The sequence below is a fragment of the Agelaius phoeniceus genome, chromosome 2 (genome assembly GCF_051311805.1).
Source record: "Agelaius phoeniceus isolate bAgePho1 chromosome 2, bAgePho1.hap1, whole genome shotgun sequence".
Taxonomy (NCBI): Eukaryota; Metazoa; Chordata; class Aves; order Passeriformes; family Icteridae; genus Agelaius; species Agelaius phoeniceus.
The window spans coordinates 57,860,972-57,885,588 of record NC_135266.1 but is presented as its reverse complement, the minus strand read 5'-3'; the positions used below and the strand labels follow the sequence as shown (position 1 = coordinate 57,885,588).

The 24,617-nt window shown below is 36.0% G+C and overlaps 1 long non-coding RNA gene across 1 annotated transcript in view; it reads right to left on the bottom strand.

Annotated features, from left to right (window-relative positions):
- Window positions 1-19,557: 19,557 nt before the first annotated feature.
- The window catches only part of LOC143693347 (uncharacterized), an 88,239-nt gene continuing 83,179 nt past the window's right edge, over window positions 19,558-24,617 (bottom strand). Inside the window, exons 6-7 of the long non-coding RNA XR_013180904.1 lie at window positions 23,502-23,673; window positions 19,558-19,647 (exon numbers count right to left, since the gene is read on the bottom strand). This is a non-coding gene — a long non-coding RNA (uncharacterized LOC143693347). The remainder of the gene's footprint in view (window positions 19,648-23,501; window positions 23,674-24,617) is intronic.

The following is a 24,617-nucleotide window of genomic DNA, read 5'->3' as shown; positions in this document are numbered from 1 at the left end:
AGCTGAGAAGTATGCTCTCACTGTTTGGTAGGAGACTGAGAGGAGGAGAAGATCAGACAGGATTCCCTGCTTTGGAGAGGGTATAAGAAGTCACCCAAACAAGATGTATTACACATTGGTTAATTTCTAAGTACCCTGTAATGTAGTGCCATACCTGTCAAAAAAAAAAAAAAAGAAAAGTACCCTGAAGGTGACTCAGCTTCCTACAAAGGCTGTCCCTGTCATTCACATCTAAATGGAAAATAGGAAAAAAGGAGAAAGATGCTAATAAAATCTCCCACATAAGGGGGTGAGATGATAGAGAAACTTGTGATAACAAAGTGCATTCCATTGCATGAAAAAAAGTGCAAGGTAATTTTTAAAGAACCGAGTGCCTGATACTATGTTTTTTAGCTGAGTTATAACAAGAATTGGTGTAGCTGCTACAGTGAAAAGGCACATATTATCATGATGCTATGTCAATGAACAGACTGTTTAACAGAGTCATAGTCCCATTTCAGAGCAGGTCAGTGTCCAGAACACTGGGCTGCAGAGACATCCCTGAATATAAGAAAAGGATACCTTTTCTTTTTCACTATTTACACAGGAGTTTCATGTATTTCACTGCGTCATCTGTGCTTTAACAAAAAAAAAATTAAAGTATTTTAATTTTATGTAAGTAAAATTAACTGAGATGTGGGGAAAAGGGGGGCTTTGCTACAGCTTTTCAGTACATAAAAGTCCCAGAAGCATTATAAAACAAGGTAATATTATCTTGGGAAAATAATATTCACTTAGCCATAATACAAACAAAAATAAATGCACCTCCAAAAAGTAGAAAGAACTTCTAAACAAACACAAAATATCTAATGCTATTTGCAGTATTTTAGACCATGTGAGTATGCTACTCTTGAAACTACAGCTGCATCACTTCTGCAATAATCTCAATTTGTCTAAAAGTCTGAGTGTTTGCCTCCTCTCTAAAGCTCTCCTTTCATCCATCTATTCTGCTCTACTTAGCATAATTCCAAATACAGAAAAATAAATTTACAGGAGACTTACAGGCATTGTGCTGTAAGATTCACATTTTGTTCAGACAAATCACCTTGTCTTTCTAGCAAGTAGCTTCTCAGGTTGGTGTTGCTGAAGTGCCCAAGCAATCAACGTTTGTGAAACATATAAAAAATAAGAACTGCAGTATTAAATTAAACTCAGAGTTCAACTAGTCCTATATCTTTTCTCCTGACTTTCCCCAAAGCAAAAAAGTCACACAGAAGGCGAATGTCATATAACCTATTCCTTCTATATCTCCTTGAATTTCAAATAGCTACAGATTTTTTTAAAGTCTGAAAAGTGTGAATACAGTGGTCACCAGGCTCACATCAGTACACAAAAACAAGTAAAAAAACAACATCTTTTTTTTTTTTCTGATGAGGATTTTCATTGGTTTCTCATGCAGTGAGAAAATGTATCATATTACACTATAGATAAATCAGATGCCAAATGTAATTTCTGAAAAGGAGAATATTTTTAGATTTTATGACAGAAAAAAAAATATGGCTTTAAAATGGGTAATCTTCTATTTCACTAAATGTGCTGCCTGACTGAGACCTTGTACGCCAAGCTTCAGCCTGAAGCAAATTGTTATAGTCGAGCTATTAACGTCTAAAAATAGGGGGATGTGATGGAAACATTAAGAAACCCACTACTGGGCACAACCACCATCCAGGGGAGGATGAAACAACACTCCTTTATTTTTCCTTCTTTACCTCATCACATTAGTGCAGTTTGTGGCACTGAACAGTGTCTGTGCTAAATGCATTTTTTTAGCCACTTTCCTTCTCAACAGCAGCTTATGATGGTGATATTTAATCTGTCTCTCCCTCTCTCTTGTTTTTGAAAAAACTAAACAGCAGCTGAATATTTCAGGTCAGGCACTTGCCACTTGTGACTTAGTACTTAAAGAAGGTGCAGCTTCCTGTGGGAGAAAACAGACAGGCCGGAGGATTGCAAGAGTGATCTGAAATTAAAATGCTTTGCAACAGGAGGTTTTTGCATTTTCACTTGAAGCATTTTGAGCAACAGAACAGTAGAGTTATATTTTGTAACAAAATGTGCAGCAGTGATTTACTTTTCTGTCACGAACTGTGCCTTCTCTGTGTTTTATCGTAGTGTACAAAATTTCTCATCATCTACTATTTATTTTACATTCAGCGCTGTAAAACCAAAGAAGCACTGACTCATGAGTCAGCAGGTGGGTGCCCCTCTCCAGAGGCATTCCATGCTTTTTTGCCAAACCATTTAGCACATCTGCAGCCTTCACTAAATCATTTTTAAAAGTAATATCAGTAATAAGAGTCAGAGAGGCTTGAAAGGTATGTGTGGTATGTGTTCTGCAAACAGGCTCTCAACAAAAATCCCCAGAGCTAGGAACAACAGTAAAAATCATCTCAAAGGAGCAGTAGAGAGTGGAGAAAATGGATCTTGGTATAGAGGACATGCTATTTATGGAGGTCAATCTGCATCAGTGACATAACATTTCAGGGCTATTCAGCTATAAACACATTCTCATGAGTCGTGCAGGGTTTTAAGGAAGGCATCAAAAGATGAGCACACACAATGTGTGTGTGAGTGCTTCTCACTAACAGACTGCTTTTCTACTTTGACCACAGAGAGGTGTGTTGCAATCAAGGCAAAGACAAACTGGAAAACAGGCTTTAACACTTCAAAAGGAAAAACTAAATCAATACACTGGAGTCCTAGGAAATGCCTTGTTTTGCAGAAATTTTTAGAAGTGTCAAGAAATTTAGGAGCCTGCTAGTGCCTGTGCTCCTGAGTCACCTGGACAGCCTAAAAGTCACTCCCCATACACTTCTGGACCAGCTCAAATTCTGCAAATGTTTTACTGCATGTAGATACCAGTTTGGATATAGACAACCTGTTAAAATCAAGTTAAGGTCTCCTGGAGTGTGTATGGCACAAGAGGTCTGCCCTTGTGCACAAACCTGCTCTTCAGAAGTGCTTATATAAATAGGCAACTTGTTGGATTATTTTGCTTGCTTATGGGGACAAGATATTAGACTTCCAGAGATTAAAAGCCTAACTCTATTTGAATCCCATTTCTAAATCTATCTCAATCCCTTTGGTAACCCTTTGGTTATTTGACAAGCAGGGTGATAATTTGTCATGCCAGAGTCTTCTGTGTGTTTTTCAGAAATATTATTTACTTCTGAAATCACATTTACTGGATATTTTCTGGCTTCTATGTCTGCTTTCTAAAATTGCTACCATACCATGCTTCAAGTTATCTGGTCATCTCAGCAAAACTGCTTCATTCACTTGTCTAAAAGCATATAACATTGCAAATCACCTTCTCTGAATTTCTGCCAATATAGTTTAGACAACACAAAGAACAATTTTCCCACCAAAATTTTCCATTTATCTTCAATCTCAATAAGGTGAATGTCTATCTGTCTCCAAACCCTTTGTTGTTTTAGTCTGTGCTGGCACCTGGAAGCTCCAGAGAACCTGAAAAGAGAAAGCCACTTCTTGCATGTGACACAGATTTTGCAATGTTTGTCAAAATATTTATTACTTCTTATTTAAAGTAATACTGTCCAGGTCTTGAAATAATAAAACATTTGTTCTGAATACTGGATTTGAGTAAGTATGCAGTGCACCATGTTTCAAATATATTATACTCTCCAGATAGAGCCACCTGACTTAGTTTAGTTTCAAATGTTGAAATCACTTTGTTTTCTTTAGGATTTTAGGGGCATTTTGTGGATGCCCTGCCAATTCTGTGAGGTCCAAAAAACAAAGCAGAAGCAAGGAAGCAACTCCATTTTTTGGTGTGTTGAAATTGTACGTAGACCACAAAATAAAGCTTAAGGTAAAATGTTGCAAAAAAAAAAAAAAGGAGAGTAAACATGAGGGGGGAAAAAAAACAAAAACAAAAAAAAAAAAAAAACCAAAAAAAAAAACCAACAGGAATCCTGGAAGAACAGTAAAAAAGAATGAGTAAGGAAAATGGAGAAACTGAGAAAGGAAAATGGAGAAACCACAGAATCTAAGGAATTTTAATGTATAGGAAAGATTCAATTGGTTTTTTAATAGCTTTTAACTTGAAAAATTGCATGCAAATTAAGAAGCATGCCCCAGATTCACCAGTGACATAATTCCACAAGGACAGTTATAACAGATAGTAGTTGATAGGCATGTTCTTAAGGGTAGAAATGAAAAAAAGGGCAAGCAATAGACAACTTTGTAGATACACTTCCAGGCAGACCAGAACTGCCTGCTGTGCACACACAAGAGAGCGCTGCAGCTTTATGGGGGAGAGACATTCACCAAGATGTCATGCCAGCATACTGGTCCTGGTTAGTGCATACTGAATTCCTGTCATGTCCTGCTCCTCCTTGCCTTCACTCCTGCAGCAGTGGCCAAAAAGATACAGGAGAGTGCCAGTTATGGGTTGTTGCTGTTCATGATTGTGAAAATAAAAGAGTTCACTTCCTGGCAGCTGATTCTGCTCTGCAAGCACAACATAAAAATTTCTTAAAGGGAAGAAAGAAATGCTCTGAAGAGCATCCTGGAGCAATACAATAGTGAGATGAATAAAAGACCTTTGAGGCAAGAATTTTCATTCTATGGGTTTGAAGAGGAAGCAGTATTTTTATAAACATTTCTCTTGGAACAGGGAGAAGATGAGAAATGCAGAAAATTTCAGCCTTACCTGCAACTGAACAGCTGGTACTGACCGTGAATTTACTGTATAGGACTGTAATGAACTGTGTCAGACCTTATCAAAACTACTTCATTATTTCAGGTTCTCAGATTGTCCCTTAGAGCAGGAACCATTCCTTACTACAGCCTGCCACTTTCATATTTGCTTTGGTTTTTAGGCTCAGTCTATGCCTCTATAAAACCTTGCAACTTGTACTGTCATTTACATCTCTACAGAGGGCTACACATGCCAAAAAACCCCCAGATGATCCTGACAAGACATACTTTTTCCTTCACTGTTACTATATGGGAAAGATACCAGGCAAGTACAATCATCTCAGTGTCCCTGAGCATATCAGCTATATTCAGTGAATCCTGAAGGGATGTGCACCCCTTAAGTCTATTTGCAAACTGACCATGCTGCAAAGCAGTGGCCCAAGTATGAAATGAATATGCTTCCCATTTGTAAGGTACACAAGCACTTTAGGAGCAGCTGGGGCTACCTTTCCCTTTCCAGACAGTTGGCTGATTTGATCAAATGAAGTTTTCAAAAAGTGACTTCAGAGCAGAGTGGAATTGAATACCATTTAAACCTATATTTCTTTTCCACCTAGACATATTTGAAACTCCTGATCATACAGAAATTTGAGTGTCTAATTGTGATTCAATGTGTCTAATCAGAGTGCCTAGAGTTACTGAACTACAGATTCCACACTCAGATACTCTCCTCTGTTGGAAATGCCTCATATCTCTAGAGTACCAACATTTGTGATGCAGTCATGGGACACCTAAGTCAGCATCTATAAATTGTCATATGCATTTGACCAGACACAGATCTTGCTGAGTGCTTCAGAGCCCTTGGTGTCTCCTACACTTAGGAAGACTTCTCATCAATTCCCTGGGGGAATAATGCATTGAATCTAATGAATCATTTGGGGAGAAAAGAGAAAATGAAATGATTGATTTTTCACTTGGTGGGTCAAGCTCTCATATGGGATATGGAAAATCAGATTCTTTTATGGGAAATCAGCTTCTTTTGTGCATTGTGGTGTTTGGTGGTTTGGGATGGTATTTTTGTATATGCTTTTTTTTTTTTTTTTTTGGAGATAGACTAATAAAATTATTCATTCCCTCAGACTGTTGCTTTCTGGAATTTTGGATTTTAACCCAGGCTGTAGGAAACTTGGATTTATGTTTCTTTTCTTAGCTATGCCGCTGGGACTAGAAGATAAGGCACAGCCTTGTCCCAGTGACTACTGTATTGACTATCCATAGATGTCAGGGAAGTCTTTGCCTGCCTCCCAGGAGAGGAGCTGGCCATAAGTACTTAATTCTAGAAAGTTCATAGCTGACAATCTGCTATCAGAGGGATTTCCAGTGGGAAATCACTGCATCCCTGTGTTCTGGAATATGATGTCTGACCATGTTCAACTCTTGGGTGTTAAGGCGCCGTCTCTATTTTCAGATTCTCAAAGTAACTAGCCTGCTCAAGCAGCTGAATCCTGCTTAATTATTCTTTTTAAGATTATCTTTTGTCATTGTAGGCAGAAAATGCTTGGGGAGTTGCAGGAATGGGGAGGATGCAGCATATTTTTCAAAAGAACCTATTGAAATTGTGGACCTATTGTTCTGCACTTAACTATCATAAACAATTTATTTTCCAAAATAAGATAATATAAATAGCTCCCATTTTGTTCCTTCTGATTGAAAATCTTGCCCTCAAAGCACGAGGCCATATTTCAGTGGTATCAGTGAAATGTACTTTAATACTCAGCAGAAGTCAGCAACCCGTTTCAGAAGAGGGATTCACCTCTCCCAAGAGCACAGCAGGGAGGCCATGGCCAACTCCCTCACTACAAGTTTAAAGAACAAGCAGAACACTTCAGTCACGAGGATGAACTTAAAAGGATATCCAGTCAGGTGTACAGTGCAGGTGTTTTATTTCCATGTAACAGAGACCAAGACAGTGTCTCAAGAGTGACATCTCCTTGCCCAAGGGTGGGTTTCTCTGCACAGCAAACCCTTAACGCGTGTCCCTCTTGTCACCAGGCTCACCGGAGCTGCACTACAGCCAGCAAATCATTTCCTCATACATTCAGATTCATATTCAAATCCCAATCTTTTGTCTTTGATCAAAACAAAACAAACAAACAAAAGCTGCAAACAAACACACACAAACAAACAGAAACAATTGCTGCTATTATTTCTGTTAGGGTTAATAGTATTATCCAGTACCCTAACTTTCATAGTCTGAAGAAAAAAAAATTTCATCGTGCTAACCAGCATCCATTTCAGTACAGAATTTGTCTCATTAGAACTGCATTTAAAGGTTTAGTGAAGCTGTTAGTGATTATTTTTCTGGTGCCCATAAAAATATCTTTTTCTGTGAAAAAAAAACAACTAAAGTTGTGTAGTTTTAATTATCATCTCCTCTAGCATAAGAGCACCAAAGGAGGGAATTGTAACACTAAATGTAATGAAAAAGCAACAGTGTTTGGATAATATTGCAGAAGAAATTGAATAATGTGAAGCATGGAATTACACATCAGAAATCTCATATAAATTTAAATGAAAAGTTCTAATGGGAAGCCTTTTAATCTAATGAAAACATATGAATTTGCAAAGGACAATGTCTCTCATTTAAACTATCAAATTTGATAAAAAGATCCCAGAAAGGTTTAGGTCTAATTATATTTTCAAAAAATAACAGTTGACAGAGAAATGTAATAATCTTCTTGAAAAGAACTAACAGAAAAAATTAATTACACCAAAGTGCTACAGCAGGGAAAATGAGGCTGATATGTCTTGTTTACCAGTGTAGAAACACATTCAGCAAAGCAGTTATTGAAACATCAAACTTGTTTTATCAGTATTTTTTCATCAGTATATCAAATGTTCAAGTGACTGCTATTTGAAATATCCTTTCTTCAAGACACATTGAGTGTGACTACTTACAATGAATCCAACATATAACCATATAAACCAATGAACACTAAAGGACTTCCCTCAGATACACTCTTTCAGTGATAAATACTCATATTAGTTAATTAAATAATTAGACATTTTGTCAAGTGATCTGGCATTATATCTCCTGTTATTGGCAGAGATAAATGAAACAGTTTATGCTTGCATAGTTCTATATATTTAGATTCTAGGCTTTCTGGCAAGATGAAAAACCTGTTTCAAAATTGTTACTCTTTTTTTAGCCTTTCTTCTTAATAAAATGAACCCAATAGGTGATAATGCCTGATGATACTTAAATTTTTATTACTTTTGCTTTGTTTCTAATCAATAAAGACTGGGAAAGTGAAGAGTTCTGTATTCATATTGTACTGATTATGTGAATATCTCCCTTTCAAAAAATGTGAAATTATATTTTTCCTTGATAAAAGGAAAACAGCACTTCCTTTTAAAATTATCATGTACTCGTTGAGTTCAGATTTTAGCACATATTTTTTATGCTAACTACACTATTTCCTAATATGATCAAATATATGTTGTCTGGCCCCAGTCTGGTATTATTTTTAAATGTGAAGGGAATGTTTGGGTGTTAACCAAATTTGAAAAGCGCAGGCATTATCCTCTGCTGTTCTCTAAATCATCTTAGTGCTAATTTTGACTTCAAGCAGACTTATGATAAAAGTAACTATATAAGTTTTAAGTATCAAAGAATATTCTAGACTTATTCTGTTTGAATTATACCCCATGTCTTGAAGAAAGTTTTGAAGGGCTTATCTCATTGGAAGTCATTATGCTTTTCATGGGGAGTCAGAACAAATGTTATTAAAATGAATATCTCAGTAAGATTCAATTATTTATCACAGGTTTTGCTTATAATGATACCACTTTCCTTTTTTTAACATCCTGACAAAAAAATTGTATGAAATAATAGTTTTTCAGAAGCTAGTATTATTCAGCCTCAGCAAAGAAAAAGACTTTGCCTCACAGATTTTTTTCTGAGAGGGACACAGCGCCCTTTCACAGAGGAGTGGAGGGGCAGTGGAGATGTTGCAAGCCACCAGTAGGATTGTGGAATGTCCTGGGACAAACTTAGGGTGATAAAAACAAAATAATATTAGGAATTCTGTACACCCTGCTGTAAAGCAGAAACTGGATTAAAACGTAAACCTTAAGGAAAGAATCTACCCTGCAAGGAGGGTCAGGAAGGAGATTTTTTTGCAATTTATATTTTAATTTCTCATTTCTAACAGATCTGACTTTTGCTATTAGCTGCCTCATACCTGTCTGTTTGTGTCATAATAAAACCTAGCTTTACAAAATAAAGGTATAGTAGTTGCATGAATGTTGCAGGAGTAGGGATGAGGCCATGGTATGTCTGAGCTTCAGACAGCTTAAGTTCCTTATACCAGCCACAATGTCACCTGTCCTCTGTTATGCATACCTCCAGGTTTTTATAAATATTCTTCCATAATTTTTTCCCATGTACGTCTTGTCTCAACAAACTGACCAGTGGAGGGCACCCTAGAAACTTGGCAGGCCACATGTACCCTAAATACCATATTATTAAATAGTAATTGTAAAGGACAAACAAATACACAGAGAGGAGACTGACAGCCATGTAGGGTGGATGCTTCTACACACTAACAGAGTTACTCCTAATAGCATAGTTTTAATATATTCACATCGTGTCCCAGAGCTAAATTTAATTCCCTGGCAACCATGTATTTAGCAATGTAGAAATAATTATTAAATCTTAGAGATCCATCAGAGGTCTTTTGAAGAATTGGACAACTACAGCTAACCGGCATAAGCTTTTTTCTTATTAAAAGCCAAATGTGATTAGCTTGGTTTCCAGAGAGACTTCTGTTGCAAAATTTTTGGAAATCTGTTTTCAACATTTCATTCACAAAAATTGATAAAATATTTGGCATTTCTTATTAAATGATATAAATTAAGTTATATATGAATTTTGAACCTTTCATGTAGGGAAAAAAAATGTATTTTACTTCCTTTATTTTCTGTTCACTTACTTTTCATCTGAACATTATTCTGTTATAGGTCAAGAGGGGCAATGCAATAATGTCCATTACAGCATATTATTTCTTTAATATTCTGTTTTTCAGTTTTAAAATATTAGGACAATTTTTTTTCCTAGAAAAAATCAAAACATCCCAATTTCTAGATGAATGGTCTCTTTCCATGACAAGAAATAGATGTATCCAAAGTCCACAGAAATGGGCAGAAGTCTTGCAGTTCCTATTGGGATGACCTGAACCAATCATAGGAGAGCAGTGCTTCAAAAAATGAACTTTAGTACAGGAGAATTAATCTCCCAAGTCTATTTCTACAGCTAGTGGAGAGACAGAAGAATCTCTACAGGCAATTCAGAAGAGGATTCAATAATCCTCAGAAGAGGAATAATACTGAATCTAATTTTAGATTTTTCCTTGCCCTTCAGGGCAACCTATCTCTCCCTATTGAACACCTTGAACTTGGGAACATTAGCAACCCAGGACATATAGAGTCTTCACATTTACACCCCTAAGGCTGGACTGTTTCATCATAACACGGACACAAGCTGATCTAAAGCATATGCTCAAATAATGGTGTCTGTAGCAGTTGTGTTGACTTATTTCTACATATAAATTTTTATCATCTGAAACATCAAGTATTTCTATTTGTTTTGACCCCAGTCATCACTAAAAACAGTTAATAAAGTAGCATTAATATATCAAGATGCAGTTTTATAGTACTGTTCTATATCTACACATATGCAAACTTTGATTTTTGGGAGGAAGAAAACCTTTTTAAATGTTTTTAAAAAGGTTTTTAAGTAAGCTTATCACTTAAAAGTAACTTATACTTTTCCCTAATCAAAGAGATTTAAAGAGAAATTTTGGCTTCCCCAAGGCAGGATTTGGTGAGTAGGTTCAATAAAAGAAAAAATCCAAGTAATTCTGCTTTTACATGATTTCTCCTTTTGATTGTTTCATGCTCTACATGAGACTGTAGCAATTAATGAATATTGACAGCACTGTAACAGTAACAACCTCGCCTCGCAATCTCCATAAAGAGACCTTAGTGTTGGAAATACATTTCTTACAAGGTGAAAACTCCATTTTCTTTCCACTCCAGCAGATAAAAACTGAGTGTTTGATTTAGGCTGTGTGTAGCACATAGTACCATGAACATTGTGTCCCAATTGCATTCCTACTGTTCTCTGCCAATGATCAAGCAAAAGGCAGCCAACACAAACCGTTCTTATGAAACATCCTAGTTAGATGTGAAAAAAATCAAGAAATACTCCAACCACTATTTGTGTAAGTTGATCCAGCCTTGTTCCACAGCGTGCATTTTTGAGACTCCAGCCCTTTGGCTGGAGAGTCAGCCATGCCCTGTGGTGGGTCAGCTGGGGAGGTCTGGAACTGGCTGTGTCCAACACAGGGCAGCCCCAGACAGTACCCACAAAGGCCACCCGGCAGCCCCCACTTCCCCTGCCTGGGCACCTGCTCTGCATGCAACCACATGCCTTACAAACCTATAAAAAACAATTTCCTCTCCTTGGCATCATATCTTAATCCCACTAACACCCATGACAAAATATCAGTACTATTTTTATCAATTGCATATGTTTTTTCTTAGTCAAAACAATCTTGTTTAGTGATTTTGAAGTTCCCAAGTTCCCATACAAAGGGGGAGACTTAGAAACTTCCTTTCTTAGAAACTTCCTTTCTGTTTTACCAAAGCCCTCACTGTTTCTGCACTTATAACTGCGACTGAAAGAATAGAAATCCTTGAACTGTTCATCCTTACTATCTCTTGTTTATAATTCCTTTTTCCTCAGCTTATAAAAACTCATTTTTATCAATCTAAGCTTGTTAAGTAAGCTTCAATGACATTTAATTCGGATGCTTTGTTAAAATCCAATTTTACCACAGCTAAACTGTGCATCTTTTGAGCAATTCTATGCAAAATATTTTTTTTCTAGCTAAGTAAATCCTTTCTATTTCAAGGATGCCCATTGCGCTAGAATTTGGTTGGCTTTTTTGATTTTGACTTTTCACAGCTTTAGCAGAAGTTCAAACTAAGAAACAACGATTCCAGAGCAAGGGTGTCGTTTCATGGCAGTAGTACTGGATGCCTTGGAGACAAAACCAGCAACCCCTGAGGAAATGGCTGATGAGGACAAACAAGTGCAAAAGCATAGATGATAGAAATCATCAAGATCAAAAGGAAGAAGAAAAACATTATGAGCACTTCCTTGACCAAGTTAAATAGGCTATCAATGACTTCAGTCAACGGATGAAGGTAAAATGCATTTGGAAAAGACAAAGAAAAAAGTTGAAGGAGAAGGCTAGATTATTCATGTTCTGCACACAACTCATTTCCCATGATAATGCAATTCCATCTGTAGGCAGATAGACCAATGAAATAGGAAATAAAGAATATTCCTTTACATTATGAATATACCTAAGGCCTGTTAAAGCAAAGATGATGGCAGAAATCTGTGAGGCTGTATTGGATAATGTTTAATTACTTGTATCAGGACTGGTTGTTTTACTGTCTTTTGCTTGAATAACTCTACAATGAATATTTTTATGTGACTTAAAATAAATGAACAATGGTTACCATTGATAGAAAAATTGATTGAGAACAGAAAAACTTCTAGTCATTCTTTGGACTTACCAGGGGACCTAATCTGGTAAAATGTATCATAGGTTGTCAAGTAGGGATTTCAGAGACAGATTTGAGGACTATAACACACAGGAGGCACTTTACCTTTAATGAACACACACGGCATTAACAACCTGTGATGTAACAGATGTAGAGCACCCAACAAATACTTAGAGGCACTATGCCAAGGAGAACGAGTCACCATATTTTCTTGGCCTTTTGATATACAGCTGTGATTAGATAGGCTACATTCATTTTATGTCACAAAGGCTGCATTATGTTTGTATTTGTTCTGGAGCAGTGTTCAAACTTTTGTTGGTATCATTCTGTGCCTTATAGTGCTTTGAATGTAAAAAGCAGTTTATATTTTTACAAATGAAACAAAGATGTGAGTTAAAGGTAACATGCCGTTTATTTTAAGTAACTAAAATGCTTTTTATGCGCTGAATTTCCCAAACAATAAGGGTAACGGGAGCAATCCTCACTTAAATGATTTAATTACCTTTGTGTCTGTGCAGCACAGGTCACTTGGAAACCAGAATAATGTACTCATTTTGTGATGCACCAGCTTTCCTGTAATCTGTAGTCTGACATCACACCCAAGAAGGAGCCCCAGTTAGACACAATTTAAAAATTTGGGTAAATAAAGGAATTCTATACTGTCAAATTTGAGAGTCACATGAATGAATACTTGAGGATATAGAAGGCATGTTTTATTAAAAAGACTGTATGATTGAGATTTTATATATCTGTGCTAAATATAAAAATAATTTAGAATTAAACTTTGTTAGGTTTAAAAGGTTTTCTGCCTCCCACATATATTTAGGTACTGAGTCACATTTCTTTGTGTCTACAACTAGGTTATCAGATCAATCAGACAGAACCTTCATGCCTAGTTGCTAATTATTCTTTATTACATTTCATATTCTTTCTAATGTATATGAGCAGTTCTCAGGAGTTATAATCCCTTTTACTACACTACCATTATAATTTTATATACCCAGTAGCCTTTTATAATCACAGGAGAAGAAAAAAAATTTAAATAATGAGAAATATCTCAAGAGTTTTCTTTTTAAAGAAAAGACTGCAGAATTTTTTTTCCCAACCATAATATAACTTAAAAGAAATTTTTTTTTGTGTTAATAGATGTACAGCCCAGATGTGCTTACCTACCCTGAATTGAAGCTCTGGTGTTTAAATACTACAGCTTAAGGACACAATTTGTTTAAATTCATGAAAATCTTTGAGCAGTAATAGTTTACAGGCTCTTTACACAAGGTGCAGCAATTTGATTTTCAAACAGCTTGGCACTTTGTCTCATTACCCTTCTGTCACTCTAAAATTTACAGCAGGTGACAAAAAAATTGCCTCATATACAGAAAGTATGAATTCAGTATAACATATATAATGCTGATTAATAGAAATCGTAGCAAATTCAAGCAGTTGGATGAGGACTTTACTATCTTCCTTATCAAACTACATTCCACTCATTGCTTTCTACCCTAGTTAAAATTATCCAGAGATTATATTCATTATACAGCTAATACTCAATAGCATTTGGTGTGATTTGTTTTTCTAAGAGAAGCACTTCTGACAAAGACAGAAAAAATTTACAAATCAAAGAGAGCAATGGCCAGTGTTGTCATGGCACCGTGACAAAGTGCATGAAATGTAACACAGTAGCTTCCCAGCTGCTTTACTTCTGGGGTCACTGTCTTCCTTCCATTGACAAAAATCTAGATTCACAACTACGTAGCTGGTATAAGAGGGATCTGTGCTATGATCTTCCAGGAACTACTTACACACAGTGTAGATAAAACATATTTCACCCAAAACAAGCATTGAACACTGGAACATTAACTCTCCTTATGTGTTGATAAACTATCTTTTCATGTCTTATTTTAAATTTTTTTAATAAACCATTATACCGTCATTCTTAATCTTTGATTTGGTAAGATAAATAACCTTAATATCAGCGGGTTTTCACTTTGCAGTGGCCTTTAGCTGTGTTTACTCAGTCCAGTGACTTCCTTGACTTTTCACTTGTTTATTGTAGAGACTTTTTTGAGAGGACATTTGAGAATTGACTTACAAAATAACAAGAAATTGCAGAAGTATTTCAGCAATGGTAGTCCTGGTTTCTACTTTGTGCCATGAAGTATGAACTACCCTTGACTACAGAGAATCATTTCAGATTTTTAATTTTTCCTGAATTTTAGAAGTAGTTAAGGAACCAGCTATCCATTTTACAGTGTGATTTGACAATCTGGAGTTCGTAAATTTGTACTCTCTGCATAGCTGCCGAGGAGCGTGGATTTGTAGATGCTACTCTTTCCCAAGTTTATTAATATAAACACTGATTGCTATACTTCCCTTTTTTTTCCCCTCTCAAAGTTATTTCTAACTCAAGAAAAGATAGAACTGTCTTTTGGGGTTTTATAAGAAAAAGTGCTCCTCCCCTTACTATTTTGCCTAAATGATATTTCCTAAAAGATGCATAAATGGTGATTTTAAAATTCCAGTCATGTGAACCATCCCCTCAGGTTTCTGTCATACCAACGAGGTTGTGTTTATGCTCATAAATAAGCAATTCCAATTATGCTTGTTTATTACCCAAGCTCCTATCATTGGTGTATAGGCAATTAAAGATTAAAGAATTTCTTCGCTCATCGTCCTTTGGTGTCTTGATTAATTTTGTTCTCAGCATCACAATTCTGTACTGAAAGTTCATGTGTTTTCTCTTTTCACCCTTCTCTTTTATTTGATGCCATCCTAACCACTGCAGTATACTTCTTTGGTAGTTGCCTCAGTGATGTTTTCTAAGGAACTTTAAAAGGTTTTTAGGACTTCCTAATGCCTATGTTGAAATTAATTCTCAGAACTGATTGCCATTTTATTAGCAGAGTAATTCCTTAAAAGAAATCCACAGTTGATCAGCAGCCAGCAGTGCGACACCTCTTTGACTTTACCTTTTAGGGAAGCAAACAGTCTATTTCAGCATTGTTCATATTGTGCCACATTTGCCAGCTATTCCATCAGGATAAGTCCTAGTACTACAAAATACTTACTAGTATCAAGCAATCCACTTGAAATTGTCATATATATTAACTTTTAACTAGAGTGCTGCTGGACCATGCCAGGGTAGACTGAATCAAATGTCACTTCATATAAGGAAAATCATGCTCAAACTCCTATCACATCAAAGCAAAATAAATTGTGGTGCAATACTATGAATTCCTTTTGCCAAGCTGTCATGCAAAAGAAATGGAACAATTCACAAAAACAATTATGTTCATAGGCACTCATTCTTAAGTGTTCTATTTCTTAAGAAAGTTTTATGAATAATTCAAGTAGTGACTTTAATTAGTGTTTAAATGATCAAAAAGATAGTTCTGCTTAAATAATGATGTGATTTTACTAGCAATTGTTTTACCACCATGAAAATTATTGAAATAGAAAACTTCCTAAGACAACTAATCAAACTTGAAAAAATACAGATGCCACTGTATTTTTCTGCAGGTAAACTTGATTGCTTTTGTCATGCTAGCAGAGTTTACAGCACATCTTTTGTGAGTACGCAAGGTTCTTAATAAATCTCACTTATGTCTTTCACAGGTTACAGATATTCTTAAGGCTTACATCTATGCCCTTCTTCAACTTCCTTAAAAGTCAGCAAAATATCTTGCTAATTTTGGTGGAGGAATTTTGGTGTTGCTAATTTTGGTGGAGGAAAAGTTCCATACCAATGACATTCTTCGAGACCTCTGACAAGAGGTTGTGATTAATATTTTGCAGCTATCATAACCATGGGGTTATGATAAAAAAAATCCTGTCTCATGGAAATCAGTGAAAGTTTTTCTCTTGACTTCACACATTATCTCCATCCTAAAAAGGTGTGATTTAGTTGCCTAACTGGAGTTAAACAATATCACTTTTGGCATGCTTTCATAATGCACCAGGTCATCTGTCACTCCAGAAGAAAGGCACTGAACCCCACTGTGTCAGATCTGTCAGCCCCACATGAATGTATGAGATACAGAAAACTGAAACAGCACCACATGCATGTGTTAAGGCCACTGAGTTGTACCCAAAGCAATTCTTTTATTTGGAGTTACATATAAGCGATGGAAAAGATGAAAATCAATACAATTTTTATATACTTTTTTTTTTAACATGACTTAAGCATTCTAAGATTCTGTGAACTTGTCATTCAACCAGGCTTTCTTTTAAGTAGCAATGCCTCAGCTAAAGAAAACAGGAAATTGAAGATCTGAAGGAAGAGATACTAGCAGGTCACAATTTTAATTTTCATGGGATTTAATTTATAATATTTTTTCTAACTTTGTTACTTAAAAAAAATTAATTTGTTTCTACCTGCTTCTAAATCATCTTTCTCTATTTTCATGCTTTCTCAGACTTTACATGGTGAGTGGAATTGTAGGTGACGACTTTAGCATGAGATTATTTTTTTTCCCACTGACTGTACTGAACAATTTCCATAATGGGAGATGAACACCAAGCTACTAGGCAGACTGAGCAGTCTTAGACACAGCTTGGAACAGAATCCTTCTTTCAGCTGCTGACACACAGGTGTTTGGTTCCACTGGAACAACCAGAATATCTGAGAGCTCATACAAAGGCAGAAAACCCAATACTCAAAGCCTGTGCCTGCTGGAGGGCAGGCAAGGCACCATCAGGTGTCTCAGCTGGCCCTAGAGGCATTTGTTTAGGCAACTTGGGCCCATAGCACCTTTCCAAGAAGCTGGGAGTAAGAATGTTGCCAGGTCTCTCTAGGCAGACCAGAAAAAAAGCTGATCTAGATTTTTGTCCCATGATTATTATGGTTAATTCTAAAGAAAACTGTCTACCTTCATCAGTCCAGTTAGCTCTCAACATATTATAAAAGTATGCAGCTGACAAACAAGATGCACAGGTGTTTACACTGAAATTTTTATAACAGTGAAATTCTGAAAGCAGTGAAATGTTTTCTAATAGACTTACTCATATTTATATTTACAGGGAAGCAGGTTTCCAAAACACAGTAAAGCTTTTCATTTCAGTAAAAATATATTCTTGTGAAATGTAAAGATTCCTGCAAAGATTAATTTGGAGCAAGAAGTGATTATCAATAAGAGGATGGTAATCTCACTAAATGAGTGAACTCACAGGCATCTCAGAATTATATTATTCTCATGATGTACAAATGTTCAAAGCAAGAGCAGTTAGAAGGAAGCAGAGTTAGGAATTAAATAAGCACCAAATAAGCAACTGCTTATATTTCAGATACATCCAACTTTTTCATCACCATGTCTTCCAATATTGCAACAATGGGGGTGAGCTGAACATATGTACAGTACAGGGTTTTGAGGGACTAGTCTTGTTAGTCCAACCCATGCTGTCGGAAAACAGTTTTCTATATTACATCGAGAAGTAAGATTCATTCTTCACAGGGACCTTAAGCTTTTAGGAAAAAAAACTAATATTTTTCAAGGTTCTTTTAAAGGATAAAGGAAGAGATGTACATAAAATTTTTGAGTTACCAGTTCTTTGTCTCACATTGTTGTTTCATGAGAAAGTCTTACAGAGAAAGAAGAAAGTCACTTTGCAGTCCTCCTGGGATATAGAAATCATGTATGAATCCATAATGGCTTCTCATCCATGCATCACTGGGGAAGGAAAAACCAAAGGTTTCTCTTCCACCCCTACAGTGTGCCTGCTTTCTCTTTTTGTTGATTGCATGCTCTCTTTACTGTTGAAATAGTATTAAAAACACCTAATAAAAACTTTAACTATTTATTTTAAACTGAGTTGTTTGCTTTAAATGACATATACAGAAATGGTCATCTACCTCCCAAAAAAAACTGGCAAACAAACAAAAAATCAGCAACAGCTAGCATGAATTATAAGAGGGTTTTATATTTCCTTCAGCATAAAACAGGGAAAAATAAATCCCATCAGTAAGTAAATGAAGTGGATCTCAGCATAACCAATCTATGAGCTGAAAATTAGTTTAATTCCCATGGTAGGAAGTTTAAGAGATTCATAGATTAGAAGGCCAGAAGGGACTGTTGTGATCAAATTTATAAACTTATGCAGAGATTTTCAAAGGCACAGAAGACATTTGGGTATGTAATTCCCACTGACTTACAAAAGAAGTTGTATTTTAATTGTAACTTCATTACAGAGCTCCCATTTCAAAGAATCATAATTTGACCAATAACCTGAATCCTAATTCAGGATGTACAATAGTCAATGTCACCTATGATTCAATTACAAGTGTCTCAACATAGACAAAATGCAAACAAGTTATAGCACCCTCAGTGCCCAGTATTTTTCTTCTGACATTGCCTGCAGAGAAGCTAAAAGAAATTTGATTACTAGGCCTGTCCAAAACCTGTGCAGCCATGGTGGTGGTAAAAGTACCTTTAGACTGAAATAGAAAACACAGACTATCTGAAGCAAGCAGAAGTATAGGCATAAGCCTACACCTTGAGGGAAAACACATTTCTCATTTAATTTATTTGACAAAATTATTCCTTCTCTATGGAAAATATCCTGATGACATCAACAAATTATAATAAATACCAGTTTTTAAAGTTCACTAGAGCAGAGTCAAAATTCAACTTGGAAGGGATTAAATGCATTCTGGTCACCAAAAGGACTATCTTGAACAGGAAAAGACATATTCATCAAAAAAAAAAAAAAGAAATTTGTTAATCTCTTATAACAGGCTGTTTCTCCATAGTCTACTTCCTGTATTTAAATACAGTTTATCTTAGTTTTAAAAATAGCATTTAAAAAAGGAACAGAGGAAGTGTTACACTGGATGAGACAGTGATCCATCTATTCCTAGCATCCGGTCTCCAGGAGAGATTGTTAACACAAGTTGGTATTTTTTCAGATATATCTGGTGTCTTCTAATGACAGTTTTAATGCTCTGTTTATATTTCTCTTCTATTGAGGGCTTTTTTATTTTAATGTTTATTTACTTATTTATTTATTTCACTATTACTGGCTATGATATCTCAAGTGCTGCCACAAATACAACTGCAAACCTTTTTTATTCCAATTGTGCTGGCTCTGAAGTGCCAGCAGTTTATATCTTTCTCCAGCAGTCACATTTTGAAGATTGCTGTTGGTCTTGAGCATTCTCTCTAGTTTTAGAGACAGAAAGAAAATTTATGCCAGGGAATAGTAGTAGAACTAAAGTTTTCTTACCAGAAAAGAAGGGTCTTTTCAGTGTATCTGCTGCTGCTGCTTCCTTCCCAAGGTGGCTGACACGGAAGCTCTGACTGACAATATGCTGACCTAGGAAGAGCAAAAAAAAAGAAATCTCAGCAATGTGTTTGCCATCAAAACACCTGTGAATCAGTACAATCTCAAAGCTGAAGAGATCATGGAAAGTTTTTTATACATCAGTCAGTTCCATCTACAGTCTGGTTTCTTTACTTCTACATATGTTAATGGACTTATGCTCCAAAATTTTACTTTTGACTAATTTTGGCCAACAACTGCATTATGTACTAGATGGAAATAAAGAGAAATTGATCTGATTGATGGGGGTTTTTGTAGGGGAAAAAGTAGAGTCATCTTTTCAGTCAAGGTAAATCAATGGGAAAAAGTAGAATCATCGTTTCCAGTCAAGTAACCTATTGAGAAAAGTGCACATCACTGGTTTCAACAGATCATATTTATGCTTATTTTGGAAGTTCAGGCATATGCAAAATAACAGCTTTGAAATGGTAATTAAATTATTGGAAAGACATAGTGCACTTTTTTCTTTATCTGCTCCAAAACCCAGCACCAGCTTATTTTTCTCTACTACTTCTTTCTGCAACGAAGATTAACTAAGCATACTGAAAAGCTGAAAGAACCTCTTTTCACAGACTTAGTTCTATATTCTCTGTAAAATATAGAATCAATTCTGCCTAAAAGATAGATCAGTTTGCACTTTAGCTAGTATATGGAAGACAGAAGTCTAAAGAAAATTAAAAAACCTCTCCCTGATTCCATTTACTTATTGCTCTTCGTCCTTCAATGGTCCCGTTACTCAAAGTCCTCCAATTTACCTCTGTTGAATCAAATTCAGCTCTGTTCTCTCTCTCAGCTTCAAAATGTTTGCAAACACCATGGCTTTTCCAAGGAAGCTACAATATCAGCAAGTTTAGATTGAACATAGAAAGATTCAACCCTAAGAAGCCACTCATTTTACAGCAACAATAACATTTGCAGGTTTAAAGCAGCATGAAGCATCACACATCACATGGATGATCTGGAAGAAGTCAGTAACCTGCTAACAGCAGGGATCTCTCTCTCTTCCTCTGTCTCTTCTTTCCTCCCCCCCTCTTTCTCTGCTAATCAACTTTTTCTCTTCTATGAATCTGAAAACCATGATGGCTGTTGTTGGGCTGAAATACCTGCCTCCATGCACACCTTGATTAAAACACTACTGTGCTACCAGAATGTTGGTTTCATTACTTTATAGTGATGCTGAAACTTGACTTGTTAGGCTTTGTTTAAGCTCACCATGTAAGTAGTTTTCTTTTGATCGTCTCACTGGTTTTCTTGAGAATCTTATCTTTTCTTGCTTGCTTCCTGTGGTTGTAGAAGCTAATTTACCTCAAGGGTGACTGCTGTGCTTACTCAGCAAGATAGTATTGCCTTTGGAATTAATTTCTAGAAAAGCCAAGAAAAATCACAGAAACTACACATGTAAGATTCAGAGGCAAACCCCACTTTGTTTTTGTTTGGGTTTTTTGGGTTTTTTTTTTAACTTTGGTTTTAAGAACATAAATTTAGCATTTGTGGAAAACAGACACATAATAACTAGTATATAGCATATTCTTTCCTGGTACACTGGGAGAAGAATCTATACTGATAGCAAATGCTGTAGTAGATTTTTTTTTTTAAATCTTAAGTGCTAAAACACCACAGTAACAGCAATGAGCTAGAAAAATCTCTATAAAAGAAGAACAATGAGAGACATATGCATTAAAATACATTATGTTTCTCTTATTTTCATTTTACAGGAGTACAGAATACACAAGGTACAGTAGGAAAGCAGCTGCAGCTCATTACAAACATAAAACATCAGGAATACTATTCTTAACCTACATTCTTAAATACATTCTTAACTACATATTCTTAACCTTTTAGCAAGAACTTCATACATAATTAGTGTATCTGAAAAAAAATTCTTGAGATTAGTTCACCACAATGAAATGTTCTTCCATATACTTCCACTTTTCTTTTATCCACCCATAATCCTCCCTCTTGGTTTCAAAACAAGAAGAAGAGGAGCACCAAACCACAAATTAGACAGGTTTTGGGCTCTTCAGAAATATACTTCTTTTATAATGTAATTATATTATGATAAAAATTTGTCATTTGTAAAGTTTTAAGTGTTTAAGAAAGAAAAGGGGATTTTAGTTATTCAAGTTGAAATGATCTTGAAAAATATAATTTAGGAAAATATTAAGTTAATTTCTAAGATGTCTTTTGTATCTGTATGTTCCTTTATAAATAAATTTTTAAAAAAATAACCTAAATTTTTCATTTTATATCTTCTTATCAGAGAATAGAAAGAAAAAATATCAATTTCACATATCAATGAATGATATTTTTGTGTTTTGTATGCTTCAGCAAACTAGGAGTTTATCTGTTACCAGTCAGAAATTATGAAATCAGTAGCCTCAGTCTCCAATTTCACACATTTCTTTTATTACACAACAGGTCCCTTGAGAACTGAAATTCTGACCATTTTTTAATGCATTATCACATTGGTCACATCCCAGCTACTGTTTATTAGAGAACTGCATCCAGCAGGCAAAACCTGTAGAAAAGCCTTTTAACTTTCTAACAACATTAATGAAGCAGATTTTACATAGCAGGATTAGAGTTGTGATAAGGAGAATTAGCCTGTGATTTGAATTAGAGTCTCTGTTATTGTTTATTTACATGTAAGTAATGTTTATGGCCATTTTCAAATTCTATTATATAGTGTGTTCGTACAATACTTGCTGGTGGTATAAGGGAGAAAGATTAAAAAAGAAAATTCCTAAAAAGATAAAATCAGGGAAAGGAATATTATGCCTGATTGTGGAGATGCAGCAAAAAGCTGTAGTTTTCCCAATTAAGATCAAGTGGTTTGAATGATCTTTTTAACTTTGAGACATAGCAGTCTCAGTTTTATTTAGGATCTCCTAGGTAAGAAGACTGAGAACCGCCTCTCCCTTTTATGAAAGTATAAAGATCTTTTTTTCTTTCACACAGAAAGAGTTCTTTTTCCCTCCCAGATGATTTATTAGGAGTACAAAAATTTCAGTCTCCTGTGAAGTCTCCTAAATTGTTCATCTTTAAGCATACACAAGGATGTGATAACCTAATATTTTTAATGCAAAAATATGCAGAAAACGCACTTTAAAATACCACAGGGACTCTTAATACAGCAAAAAGAAATTGGAAAGGCACATCTGCATTTTGTTTTTCTCTTACTTAAGCCCTCCTTGGAAATGACGGGTTGGATATTACTCACATGATATTCTGAACATTTCATACCTTGTTAGTGAAACTTGCTCACACATTTTACTCTGCATCCAGCCTGACAGTACACAAGCCATCTTGAAAGAATCCCTTAAACAAATTTTTTTCCCTACAGTGCTCTATTTTTTCTATTATTAATGGCTTTCAGAGCATGGGTTGTGAACACAACTCTCACTACTTTTCTTGGACAGAACTACTACTCCTGGAGTTGTCAGCTCCAGCTGTGCCATGGAAGTCTAAAAATAAATGGATCTGCTGCAGCCTGGTGAGACTGTTAAACTCCTGTGGTGCTCATTCTTGCTCCTCAGTGAGCTGCACTAGTTCATCGGGTCTAGACCAAAGAAGATCCGCCCTGCTCCCATGTAGTTGCAGAGAAGGGTTTTGAAGTAGTAGCCTATTTCTTGGGAATGGGGAGGAAACTTGTCTGTTCTTGTTAACCACGCAATAAAAAGCACTGAAGGTCCTTTCAAGTCTGCAGTAGCTCTGTCATCGCATGGTGCCAGCACAGGATATTCCTGCAAAGACCTAGCTTGTGAAGGAATATGTAATCAATTCATCCCTACAAATCAGTGGAACAAAAATCATTCAGTGAAAAATACTGTTTTTCCCCCAAAGCATACCTCCTTTTTCCCCTTTGCACCCGTTGGTGTGCACCTTGTATGCATGAGGCATAGCCAGTCTCTGAGTACAGGTGCTGATGTGTCATTTACATAGCTCTCCTTCTTCTGAGCATCCTTCTGTAGGCATTTTCGCCGTTTTCTCCAAACAATGTGGCAGCAGTTTGGGTTTTCCCTATCAGAGGAAAGCAGCAACACCTTGAAATAAAATCAAAGCCACAGCCTTAGAATAAATAAACCTATTTTCAGAAACGTAGAGAGTCTATATTAGATGTGTTATCCCAGTAGTTTCAAAAATTAAACAGGGGAGAGAGTCTTAAATAATTTCAGCAAAAGCCAACACAGTTAAAAGTAAGCACTAACTCAAGTCTCTGGAAGAGAGAGACAGAGAAAGCAGATAGTACCAGTTGCCTTTATAAAAATAAATGTGTTAAGTCACTTGAAATAACCATCAGTAGCTACAGTTAAAAAAAAAAAAAAAGTTACAACAAAAACTAACATCAGTGCTAAAATTCAAAAAGTTGCTTCAGGCTTTTAAAATTTGGTAATAGAAGGTAATACATTTTATAAACTGTCAGCTCAGTGACTTGACTTCAGCTTTATCTACTGCAAAGCAAGAGGTCAGGGTTAAAGAACAGCCAGAAGCCTCCTGCCTTTGGGACCAGCAGAGATGAGAAGGATCTGTCCTTCTGGACTCAGGGGAGGGAGGAGGTGCAGCTCACTTCTCTCTGGAGCACTCCCCAAGTAGATGTCTAGCTCCAGCAATGACAATAGTAATTATAATCTCGAAGATGGCAGAAAAGCTGAAACAGCATGGGGCAGCATTAAAAAAAAGGAAGAATCCTCAGGAGCTATTGAATTCCCTTTGGAAGGCTAAGTGTGCTTGCTTTAGAAGTTTTCCTGAACAGTGAATAGAGGGATTTAAGACAGCAGGTATAAAAACACGCATTGTTGGAATTGAAGACAGTGGAAAGCAAAAACCATGAATCATCATTAGACATTATAAGGAAATAAAGCTATATGTTCTGAATTCAGATGAAGCCCTTGACAGAGGCAGTGACAGCTACTGAAAAGACAGCAGAGCTCTCAAGTCTTCCTTATAATGATGGCACTACAATT